The 13177-nt window shown below is 44.1% G+C and overlaps 1 long non-coding RNA gene across 1 annotated transcript; it reads right to left on the reverse strand.

Annotated features, from left to right (window-relative positions):
* Window positions 1-11851: 11851 nt before the first annotated feature.
* LOC135506506 (uncharacterized) lies at window positions 11852-12483 on the reverse strand. Its single transcript, XR_010450523.1, has 2 exons — window positions 12294-12483; window positions 11852-12179 (listed from the first exon to the last, which is right to left on the reverse strand). It is a non-coding gene; the product is annotated as an uncharacterized LOC135506506 (long non-coding RNA).
* Between the last annotated feature and the right edge of the window lie 694 nt (window positions 12484-13177).

Genomic DNA, 13177 nt, shown 5'->3' on the forward strand with positions numbered 1-13177 from the left:
CCATAGTATAAACCCCAGAATCGTCTATTTGTAGATCTGACAAAGTGAAGAATCCAGTAACATGGTTCCAGTGAAGGCTGTTTTTAAATCTCTTCTCAAGTTTTGTATTACGCTGTTTACCAAAGTACACGTGTGCAATATTGACAAGGAATCCATAATAAGGACCGATGTCCCGGTGAAACTGGATGGGGCGCAATTCAAATAAATAATCATAAATATTCTGGATTTTAAACATTTATGTACATATGTGCCTCATATCGGCTGAAAGCTTATATTCTTGTTAATCTAACTGCACTGTCCGATTTACAGTAGATATTACAACGAAAACATACCATGCGATTGTTTGAGGACGGCTCCCCACATCAAAATATTTTTTGACCGGCACAGGTTTCATACATTCACAAATAACGATTAAATATTCACTTACTTTTTGAAAATCTTCCTCTGATTTGTCATTCAAAGGGTCCCAGCTATAACATGTAGTATCGTTTTGTTAGATAACATCCTTCTTTATATCCCAAAACGTCAGTTTAGTTGGCACCATTGATTTGAGTAATCCACTCATTCAACTTGCAGAGAAAGGAATCCGAAAATCTACCCCTAAATTTTGTTTCAACGTGTCAAAATATGTTTCTCTTTACTCCCCAGATATCCTAAAATGGAATCAAAGTATAATATTTATTTCGGAACGAAGTATGTTCAATAGGAAACCGATTTTAGCAGGTGTGTAATGTCTTCATGGCACGCACAAACACAAATTTCCAAGACTGTGTTTGGGCATGTCATTCAGACAGGAAGTGGAGAAAAAAGGGGCCTAGCCCTAAGAAGAAAGTAAACTTCCAGACTTCAACACCTTCCCTGGAAAAGAGAGACTTTCCCACAATGCTTTTCACCTGCCAAGTCTCAGGTTGGGCTGAATGCTGGGCTGCACAGCGTACTGGGGAGAGAAAGAGAGATTTAATATCAATGCATTGACTTAAATACCATAGTTATTCTCTAAAAACATAGCAATGTAGCAAATTACAGATTCTCGATTTCTTGAGAAAATGTGTCCAAACTGAATTCACTTTTTCTAAACAATTAACATGTAGCCTCAAACTGAAACACGTCGGCCAAAATGACACATTTCAAATGCATTATGACTAAAAACATTAAACACGACACAAAATCAACTACCTCCATCAAAACATATAACTTGTTATTTGAAAAGTTATTTCAAATGGCCCAATAAATACAAACTACAACTATCAACATACCCTAACATGATTAACCCGCTTTAATATTTCTGTGCAGTTTCTTGATACTTAGAATTTATATTGCAAGTCAAATCGCAATTGCAACATCTGGTATTGTTTTTGTTTATATCATGCAGCCCTAGTTACAGAAGCCACCTTTTTTCCCTAATACTCACCCGAGAAGCCTGAACTGTCAGAGCCTCGTGAGGCCTGAACTGTCAGAGACACATGTAGGGAACCAGAACCTGCTGCAACTTGGCTAGGCACACTGACACACTGCAGCCCAATTTCATAAACCCCATGGTTTCAAAAATAATACTTAAATAATACTCTGCCTAAAATGTCAGAACCTCAAGTCCAAAACAACAGAACACCTGTTGTGACTTGGTAAAACGCACACGTGCGCTACATAGCATCGACCAGAGTCGATGAACCACTGCAGCCCAAGGCTCAAACCCATAGGTAACCTACAGTAACCTGGAAACTGTGTACTCGCATGCTGCCACGGCAGCCCAAGGCTCAAAACGACAGAAAGCTGAGGTAACCCTGATAATGCTCACTCTAAGTGCTGCCGCAGCCCAAGACTCAGGCTCACAGAGAACTATGGTAACCCGGATTAATGCACAACCTGCATGTTGCCTAACATCTACACCCGGACCCAGCCATAAGGATACTATAAGCAACACTGGAAGCAGTTACATTCAAGTGATAAAGCCTCACAAAGGTATGTGGGGAACCCCAATTCGCTGCTGGACAGTTATCGCCAATCGTCATGCCACTGAACAATGGCCAAGAATCTTTCACACCCATATGAAGGAGGTGATAAAGGGAATCATTTGAAAGGTGGGACCTGTAAGACATAGGCATAATCTTGGGAGTCACCAGGTGCAAACTCCAAACAGGAAGGTTGTACTGATAGCGTGTGGAGATCCCGAACTCGCTTGGCCGACACCAAGGCCATGAGCAGGACAGTCTTGCAGGAAAGGACCTTCAGATCCACATACTCCAATAAGGCTCAGAGAGCATCCAGGACCAAAGCCAGGTCCCCGTTCGGTTCCATAGGCTTAGACACAGGTCTGAGCTGACGCACGCCTTTCAGAAACTTCACTGCCAGCGGATGAGACCCCATGGTAGAGCCATCAATCCCTACATGAGACGCTGAGATGGCTGCCATATAAACCTTCAATGTGGAAAAAGAAAGGACCTGCTCAAAAATCTCTTACAAGAACATCAAAATTGTCCACCAAGGAGTTCTGAAAAGGAGAAACTCACTCCGTAGAGATATCTGGGAAGATACGTCGCCCTGGGTGAAGGTAAATGCACACTGCTCCATAAGAACAGAACGTGCCAGGTTTAGAAGAGAGAGAGACCGCAACCCTCGCCCCCATTCCCCCCTGCCTGTTGATATACGCAACCACCGTCCTGACCTTACCAACACATGATGGCCCTCCAACATTGGAAGGAAATGCCTCAGCGCTAGCAAAACTGTCAGTAACTCTAGGTAAATGAAATGCTGCACCATTTGCGCTGTTGACCAAATCCTTCTTTCTGAAATTGCTCTTAGCCCACACACCACGCTCCCTATCCCAGTAAGGATGCTTCTGTCATGATCACTCTGCAGGACACTACCTGGCCCATGAGAACCCCGCCTCCATATTGTTATTCAACTCTTGCAACAAATCGATATGATACATCTGCAGCATTGTGACCCCATTCAACGACCGGCCTGCCATACCCACAGCCTGGTATCCTTTGTTCAGTTAAGCCTCCAAGAACCGTCACCGTTTATTCAGAAGCACTCCGATAGTATTCACCCCCTTGTTATTAACCTCTGGAGCTAAGTAACTCACCAGATTTCCATCCATCGGTGGTGTGCAAACAAGCCCCACCTCCTCCATACCCTCTACATTCATGAACTCGCCATAACCCTCTTTCTGCCAGGCTGGTGCTACCAGGTTATCTCAGGACGCTTTTAACTCATCGGCAAAATCTTCAAACATGGGTAAGCAACGCTTCACCGCTGCAGGGACAGGAGGTAAATACCTTCCCCCAGATCTGGAGGAACTGGAGAAGATGGCCCATCCACCCCAATGACACGTCTCCATTAAAGGCGCATTAACCACCAATGGTTCACTCTCCCCCGCCAAATCTGAAGCCGGGGCTTTAGGCTCCCCCGGACTGATGTCATCTGATTCACACTCTGAAAATCCTCCAGAGCCAACCAGGGATAGTATATCATTCCGGAATCCATACTCTAAACACTGCCAGAGAAATCGTCTCTGCTCTCTTCCGGCCTCATACAAACCCATTCCAAAAGTATTTTCACCAGAAGACCCTTCGCCAGCAGCCCCAATCTCTCACAAAGTCAGCCAGACACTCAATGGAAGTCGAACGCAGCCGGAGACAATTGTCACACAAACTGGTATGAGCCAAAGCGTCCTGAGTGTGTTTTTACCCCAGGCAAACAGGACAGCACTCATGAGTAGCTTTCATTTTCATTGTGAAACCACATGCCCTCAGGTATGGCCGGAGGTTCAAACTCGGTTGGTTAGCCTTTGAGAACTTACCCTTACAACTGGCCATCTTTCTCAAGCAAGGAAGCACTAGCTACACAAGCAGAGCTGAAAGAAGTGGGTTTTTAAGCAAACACAAATCCTTCCCAAGCAGGGAAGCATTAGCTATACAAGCGGAACAGGAAATAGTTGAATTTTAGCAAACACAAAAACCGATACCCAGACCCAAAACTCGCAACATATATGGGGATGAGAACGCTCACCCCACTAACAGAGACCTAAGTCAGAGCTGAATTTCCTAGTCTTAGTGTGCTTGAAAAGTTTGTAAATTGATTGACATATTCTTCCTTCAAGCGAGATGAAGAGCGATGAATTGAAGATATGAATGCGAGCCCCTGTATTATAACCAGGAAGGCAGGGATTCCGAGGGTGGGCTCTGCTTCCATTGGCCCGTTGGGCGTGATTTCAGGTGAATGTGATTGGTTGTCAACTACCCATAGTATGTTATACCAAGTGACCGACTGAAAGGGAAAAATAGAAAATATGTAGAAATCATAATGGATCTACATATTTTAAAACATCTGACCTTTTTCTGGGCCGCATATAACTTTTGACTAACAAATCAGTCAGAAAAAGTATTTTCATTTTGCCTTTTCATTCTACTTGGTTCACCTAAACGAGCCGGTTCCGAACAGCCCTTTGTTCAGTAGTCATAATTGTGTTAAATAGACATGGGAGGGGGCATCAGACTGGCCTCTGCCTGTGGCCTCCAAATCACCAAGTCCGCCCTACCCACACACACACCACCACCGTCGTCGGGACTTCTGAACAATTGTAACACCTGAATCTTCTTAGGCCTGTCTGAAACGCATCAATCTAGAATTCTTACATTGACAACACATGCCTTGATCTTGAAATATTGATGACTATTCAGAGAGTAGGATAAGCCATCTTCAGGTAAGCCTTCACTGAGCTACCAAAATATTTCAGTGCAGTAGGAACGTATATATTGCATTTATTACAAACCTACTGCAATACAACATCCAAAAGAACACATTTAAACGGAACCCAAACCAGCTGCGAGCGTGCGCCATCGTGCGCACATTTATTTTGTCCCCCTACACCAAACGCGATCACGACACGCACGTTAAAATATCAAAACAAACTCTGAACCAATTACATTGATTTAGGGACAGGTTGAAAAGCATTAAACATTTATGGCAATTTAGCTAGTTAGCTTGCACATGCTAGCTAATTTATCCTATTTAGCTAGCTTGCTGTTGCTAGCTAATTTGTCCTGGGATATAAACATTGAGTTGTTATTTTACCTGAAATGAACAAGGTCCTCTACTCCGGCAATTAATCCACACATAAAACGGCCAACCAAATCGTTTCTAGTTATCTCTCCTCCTTCCAGGCTTTATCATCTTTGAACTTATATGTTGATTGGCATCTACACTTTCATAGTATTACCACGACAACCGGCAAAACAGTTTTTCCTTCAATCACCCACGTGGGTATAACCAATGAGGAGATGGCACGTGGGTACATGCTTCTATAAACCAATGAGGAGATGGGAGAGGCAGGACTTGCAGTGCGATATGCGTCAGAAATAGAAAATACTTCTATTTTAGCCCTTGGCACCGCAGACGCTCGTTGGCGCGCGCGAGCAGTGTGGGTGCAATAATTGAATAACATGGATTTCTAAATGTATTGTGCGACGCTCGCGCACGCGATGTGTCCGGTCTGGTCAACATGTTAGGCCCCGTTTACATCGTGACGTATTTAACGACACCATACGTCATCTTCATGCAATCTCGTTCCGGTACTGGACAGAGCTCAGGAAGATTTCACAAAACGCAAGACAAAATATCGGAGAGCCTAGTCTCTCGTCAGGGATTTTATTTGTTTTGGAAGATTGCAAAATATGACCTTTTCATTCACGACGGTAGAAACATACTGTTTCAGCTGATAATAAAATATGTTTGGTTTAGTTACTTTTTCATCAACTTGTTTCTATAACATTCTATCAAGTCTTCCTAGCTTACAAGCAGCTACCTAGCTAGCTAAAGCTACGCTATACTGTAGCTAGAGACCTGTTTTTCATTATAATTAAAAACAAACATCATTACCGTTACAATAAACTAAAACGGGAGGTAACAGTCATACAAATAGTACTCACTTATAGGATTGGGTAATTATGTGCAAGTTGATAGCTATCCCATAAACCCATCGTGGAAAGCCACATATTTTTATCTTCTTCTGTGGTTTGGTATTTTCCTGTTCTTCGACGGACTCTGGACGGACTGAAGAAGACGCATAGTTTGGATAAATTCAAAGTATGCAGTGTCCGTCTAGCAACGGAACCAGAAGGGGGCATTGCATTTCCTCTCCACTGTGGATGGCCCCCATTCAAATGAATGACATCCGGCGCAATGTAATGGAGTGCTTACGGTTGAATCCTATAAATTAAATCCTATAAATTAAAATGGCCAATTTAGCTCGAAGCAATTAGTTTAATTTCTCAGAGATCAAATTATATTTCAACACATGTTTATTAATAGGAATGCTTATCTGTTTCTAACTACCGAAATGCTTTCAGATCAATCTGAGATTGTGGGTGTCATGGCTTGCTGAAATGACAAGGAATGACCCAATAGATAAACAGAAGGTGAACTGCCTGAAGGCCCCAAAAACAGAATCAGGCCAGCTATTGTGTACATTTACAATGAAGGTTACTGAATGTTAATATCCATTGTGAGAGAAAATGGTAGTAATAGAGTCAAGACAAAACAACGCAGTTCAAAAGGAAATAAAAACTTCCAGAACAGCAGGGTGAAAATAACTTAAAATTGTAGAATATATAATATATAAATGATATATCTTTCCAACACTATAGGGGGAGTAAAGAACACTATATTTGAAAGTTATCCAGCATTCTGCAGCTACCATCAGAGTTGCATGTCCCTTTCTATGACTGTGGTGTGGTCATTTTATTTACATATGATCAGAAGCATAGCTGATAGCAATGTGTTTTACAGAATACAGGCCTACACAGAAGACTTCTGTCCTTCTGTACATCACTGTTCTATCTGCAAGGGTCTTTGAATAAGCCCCTGACATTAAGCCCTTGTCTCATAACAACACGCACACATGGAGAGAGAGTGTGGGACTCTTGTGGTTGCTCAATTAAGTCTACAAATATACATGTATCAAAATGAACATGTCAAGCAAAGTGGATTCCATCAACTCCCTTCATCATCCCCATAGTATAGTCGGTGCGTATGTGTGTGCATGCACGATTGCATGCTATGTAGAAATGAGCTTCTTTCTCACCATAGCGTGTGGTTATCGCTTCTCTGTCTGTTCTCTCTGTAGTCAGTAGCCTATATGGGTCAGTCACACTCATTCTCACTAGCTTATATGAGAGATGTGGTACCTTCCTCCAACACTGTACAGCTTCTCTTCCCCGAAACAGCTCAAGCCACAAACCATGCTCTCAATCTCCTTTACCCCCACTCCTCATTTCTATTTTAGGTCTGGATGTGACCTTCTCAGACTTTAAGAGTCGTAGGTCACAGTGTATTTTCACCTCCATCTTGGTTTTTCTGTGCCTTTATCACACTAGGTTTAACTGTAGCTAACCTCACCTGATAAAACATCCCTCTGTTCTCTGTCAAAGGAGAATATAATAAAACATGTATGCAAAGTCGGGCGGCAGGTAGATTATTGGTTAGTGTTGCACCAGTAACTAAAAGGTTGCTAGATTGAATCCCTGAGCTGACAACGTATAAAGATGTTGTTCTGCCCCAGAACAAGGGAGCTAGGCTGTCATTGTAAATACAAATTTGTTCTTAGCTGACTTGCCTAGTTAAATGAAGGTAAAAAAAAGGCCATGTGGACTGTGTCACTACAGGAATATTGTATGCACAATATGGTTGGCATTTTACTAATAGTGTCTTTTATATGGAATTTATTATCTTGCTGACTTGGATTAGCTGAGCACACCATATTGGATCAATAAAAAGCCTTAGCTATACGATCCCAAAGTGTTTTATGTGTTGCCTGAATTGGAAAGTGTTAGTGATGTGTGGTTGGCATGAGAGATGTTAGAGATGTGTTAAGGCTACAAATATGCTTCTACTTGCTGTGAAATAAACAACAACAAGCTCAACAATAGCATCTTAATTGAAACATTCACTGCAAGAGCATTTGCTCATAAACCCAGATTAAGATAGAAGGGGTGTGATGAATTATGTTTATTGCTGTTTGTAGAGATATATAATGAGGCCTCGGTTTCTAAGCAGAAATCAGATAGGATGTGGTGGGGCTGCAGAGAAAACAAAATGGGGGTGCAGGGTAGATACCATCTCTGACTGATATCATCAACAACATGTGCCAAGGTGACAAACACCAAAAACATGTTCGAACTAGATTCATTGAAAGTGTTCAACTGGCAAAGAGTTTGAATACTTATGTATTCTGTGAGAATTATGTAAGGAAAGGGGTATACATAAGTATTCAAACTCTTTGTTTATGAGACTCGAAATTGAGCTCAGGTATATCATGTGATATTTCCGGGGTTTTTTGCAAACATTTCTAAATACTTGTTTTTTCTTTGTCATTGTGGGGTATTGTGTGTAGATTGATGATGGAAAACATTTATTTAATCAATTTTAGAATAAGAATGTTAAAGTAACAAGATGAGGAAAAGGGAAAAGGGTCTGAATACTTTCCAAATGCACTGTACAGTAAAGGGACAATCTAAAATATTTTCAGCTGTTCTCATTCTCATTTAAATTATTTAATAGAATTAATGATAACATAACTTGTGAATAACTCACAATATCTTTGTAAACCAACAATGTTTAGCCTCATAATGTTTAATGTATGTTTAAAACTTTAATTATGATCTCATGGACTTGTTATATCCATAGCTCCATCTATAAATTTAAGAGATACCCAGCTGATGGAGCTGCTGTTTGACTGAAAAACATGTGCTCTCTAGATCCCAGGCACCCTCATTTGTTGACTTCTGTGATCGAAAAAGCCTTTGCTTCATGCATGTCAACATCAGAAGCCTCAGGCGCTCCGCACTGCTAAAGCTAACTCTCTCTCCTCTGCTCTCATCCTTCTAGACCTATCGGCTGCCTTCGATACTGTGAACCATCAGATCCTCCTCTCCACCCTCTCCGAGTTGGGCATCTCCGGCGCGGCCCACGCTTGGATTGCGTCCTACCTGACAGGTCGCTCCTACCAGGTGGCGTGGCGAGAATCTGTCTCCTCGCCACGCGCCCTCACCACTGGTGTTCCCCAGGGCTCTGTTCTAGGCCCTCTCCTATTCTCGCTATACACCAAGTCACTTGGCTCTGTCATAACCTTACATGGTCTCTCCTATCATTGCTATGCAGACGACACACAATTAATCTTCTCCTTTCCCCCTTCTGATGACCAGGTGGCGAATCGCATCTCTGCATGTCTGGCAGACATATCAGTGTGGATGACGGATCACCACCTCAAGCTGAACCTCGGCAAGACGGAGCTGCTCTTCCTCCCGGGGAAGGACTGCCCGTTCCATGATCTCGCCATCACGGTTGACAACTCCATTGTGTCCTCCTCCCAGAGCGCTAAGAACCTTGGCGTGATCCTGGACAACACCCTGTCGTTCTCAACCAACATCATGGCGGTGGCCCGTTCCTGTAGGTTCATGCTCTACAACATCCGCAGAGTACGACCCTGCCTCACACAGGAAGCGGCGCAGGTCCTAATCCAGGCACTTGTCATCTCCCGTCTGGATTACTGCAACTCGCTGTTGACTGGGCTCCCTGCCTGTGCCATTAAACCCCTACAACTCATCCAGAACGCCGCAGCCCGTCTGGTGTTCAACCTTCCCAAGTTCTCTCACGTCACCCCGCTCCTCCGCTCTCTCCACTGGCTTCCAGTTGAAGCTCGCATCCGCTACAAGACCATGGTGCTTGCCTACGGAGCTGTGAGGGGAACGGCACCGCAGTACCTCCAGGCTCTGATCAGGCCCTACACCCAAGCAAGGGCACTGCGTTCATCCACCTCTGGCCTGCTCGCCTCCCTACCACTGAGGAAGTACAGTTCCCGCTCAGCCCAGTCAAAACTGTTCGCTGCTCTGGCCCCCCAATGGTGGAACAAACTCCCTCACGAAGCCAGGACAGCGGAGTCAATCACCACCTTCCGGAGACACCTGAAACCCCACCTCTTCAAGGAATACCTAGGATAGGATAAGTAATCCTTCTCACCCCCCCCCCTTAATGATTTAGATGCACTATTGTGAAGTGGCTGTTCCACTGGATGTCAGAAGGTGAATTCACCAATTTGTAAGTCGCTCTGGATAAGAGCGTCTGCTAAATGACTTAAATGTAAATGTAAATGTACTAACTGCTTTAGCACAGTCTGCCAACCCTGATGTCCTTGCCGTGTCTGAATCCTGGCTTAGGAAGGCCACCAAAAATTCTGAGATTTCCATACCCAACTATAACACTTTCCATCAAGATAGAACTGCCAAAGGGGGAGGAGTTGCAATCTACTGCAGAGATAGCCTGCAAAGTTCTGTCATACTTTCCAGGTCTATGCCCAAACAGTTCGAACTTCTAATTTTAAAAATGAATCTCTCCAGAAATAAGTCTCTCACTGTTGCCGCCTGCTACCGACTCCACTCAGCTCCCAGGTGTGCCCTGGACACCATCTGTGAATTGATCGCCCCCATCTAGCTTCAGAGTTTGTTCTGTTAGGTGACCTAAACTGGGATATGCTTAACACCCCGGCAGTCCTACAATCTAATCTAGATGCTCTCAATCTCACACAAATCATCAAGGAACCCACCAGGTACAACACTAAATCCGTAAACATGGGCACCCTAATTGACATTATCCTGAACAACTATTTGAGTCGAAATGCAAATCAAGATCTACCCCTCAGAAACATTTCAACAGAATCTACATGGTGAAAGGAAAAATAAACCTATGGACCTTTTGTTTCTAACATAGCCTAACAACCACTGCTTTGAAGGAGAAGTTGGGTTGATCTCAAACACCTGCTATTTTCAATATACACAGCTGCTATCCACTGACAAGCTTAACAATTAACAGCTTTAACAAATACAGGCAGGGGAGGCACCTAAAACGGACATTTATACAACAGAACAGTCAAAACTGAAAATAGGCTTTGGCCGAGCAGCACAACAGTTATTTCTCCCACAATATCTTTAACAACTGTGCCCCTTACAAGTTTTTCTGTATGACTGTTTTTTACTTTCATATTGTTTCAACGTCCTATTTAGGATGTACCGTCCTCTTCAGGATGTGAGTTATCTTGTTGGCCTCACAGTAGCTCCCAGTTTTTCTCCTTTATTCTGTGTCAACATCTCTGCAGGCAGCCATGCGATGTAACTGGAGTGTATCATCAACTGATGTTCTGGTATACCTTTTCACTCGTCCTTGGCAGGGAGAGGGAAGGAGGTAGGGAAAGATGGAGAGGGACAGGGAAAAAGGGACAGGGAAAGAGGGGCAGAGAGGGGAGAGAAAAGGGGTAGGAAAGCAACAAAAAGTTAAAGTAAAATAAAAAAAGTCATGTTTCATTATTAGATACTCTGTGCCAGAGGAAATAGGGAAACAAGACATGTCTGACACTCTCTTGTCTACTCTCGTTGTTGTGCAGTAGGTAACTCAACACAAAACACATCTATGCACCATTCCCTAAATCCAGTTGGAGGAACCAAAAAGCCAAGCTTTAAATGTCCACAGGCTTTGAAATTACTGTAAAAGACAATGTGAAGATCAAAGGCATTATCATATACTACATGTTCTGTGTGGTTTCTCATTGTGCAACCCAACCATATCATATGGGCAAAATGGGTTGCAATGACGTCAGCCTGGGTATCAAACTCAGGTGGTCTGTCAAGTCAAGACCACATTAACCCACACGTCTTCAGTTGTAGCCAGGACGGCTGCGAACTGAATGTCAACTTGCACTCTTGAGATGAAGTACAAATAAAGGAAAGTACATATATGGCTAGGGAGGGTGTGACTAACTGACAGAGACACACAGTGTTACAGCACAGAGGCGGATGCAAGATGCAAGCAACGATGGTTTTAATGAATGTAGTTCACAGCAGCAACATGACAGACAGACTGTACTCAGAAGGAATCCGACCCAGGAACTCGGGCGCATCTTCCGATCATAACGTGCTGAGAAAACCAGGGGAGTGTGTCCAGATGAGTAGGAAGGAGCACAGCAGATAATCCACACAAGAGAAGAGCACGGACACACGACACAACCTCAGAGAAGAAACAACGATCTGACAACAAGAAACACTGGTAACAGAACATATAAAGGGAAGATAAGTGGTTCCAGCTGGCGCAGACAATCAGGCCGAGATTGGGAAACCACGCCCACACAAACACTGGGAGAGAGAGAGAGAGAGAGAGAGAGAGAAAGAGAGACGGAGGCAGTGGATTCATGAACCGTGACAATACCCCCTCTAGGAACGCCTCTTGGCGTTCCCAGGCGAATTTACCTGTCGATTGAAATCATCGATAAGGGAGTGATCCAGAATGTCCCTAGCAGGTACCCAACTTCTCTCCTCCGGGCCGTAACCCTCCCAGTCCACCAGGTACTGGAATCCGCGTCCCCTCCTTCTAGAGTCCAAAATACGATTGACAGAAAAGGTGGTCTCCCCATCAACAAGTCGTGGCGGCGGGGAACCGGGACCGCGGGTTAATGCGTGCCTGAAACACAGGTTTTATTTTAGACACATGAAAGGTAGGATGAATTCTCCTATACGCCGGAGGAAGCTTGAGCCGGACCGCCACCGGACTAATGATCCTGGTGACTCTGAACGGGCCGATAAATTTGGGGGCAAGCTTGTTCGAAACGGATCGGAGTGGAATGTTCTTAGTAGAAAGCCACACTCTTTGGCCAACGACGTATACCGGAGGCTTCGACCGGTGGCGATCGGCCTTAGCCTTGGTGCGCGCCCCCACCCGGAGAAGAGTCTCACGGGCTCTGCTCCATGCGTGACGGCACCTCTGGATGAAAGCGTGAGCGGAGGGAACAGTGACCTCGGACTCCGTACTGGGAAAGATAGGTGGCTGGTAACCTAAACTACACTCAAACGGAGAGAGACCCGTGGCTGCCACTGGCAACGAATTGTGAGCGTACTCAACCATAGAGAGTTGTTGACTCCAGGAAGAGGGATTCTTAGAAACCAAACATCGCAACACTCTCTCCAAATCTTGGTTGGCCCTCTCCGTTTGACCGTTGCTCTGGGGATGAAACCCTGAAGACAGGCTGACACTCGCTCCCAGTAACCTACAAAACTCTTGCCAAAACTTGGACACAAATTGGGGCCCCGGTCAGAAACTACGTCCATCGGCAGGCCATGTAAGCGAAAGACGTGAT

Source organism: Oncorhynchus masou, chromosome 20 (assembly GCF_036934945.1).
Source record: "Oncorhynchus masou masou isolate Uvic2021 chromosome 20, UVic_Omas_1.1, whole genome shotgun sequence".
Classification (NCBI taxonomy): domain Eukaryota; kingdom Metazoa; phylum Chordata; class Actinopteri; order Salmoniformes; family Salmonidae; genus Oncorhynchus; species Oncorhynchus masou.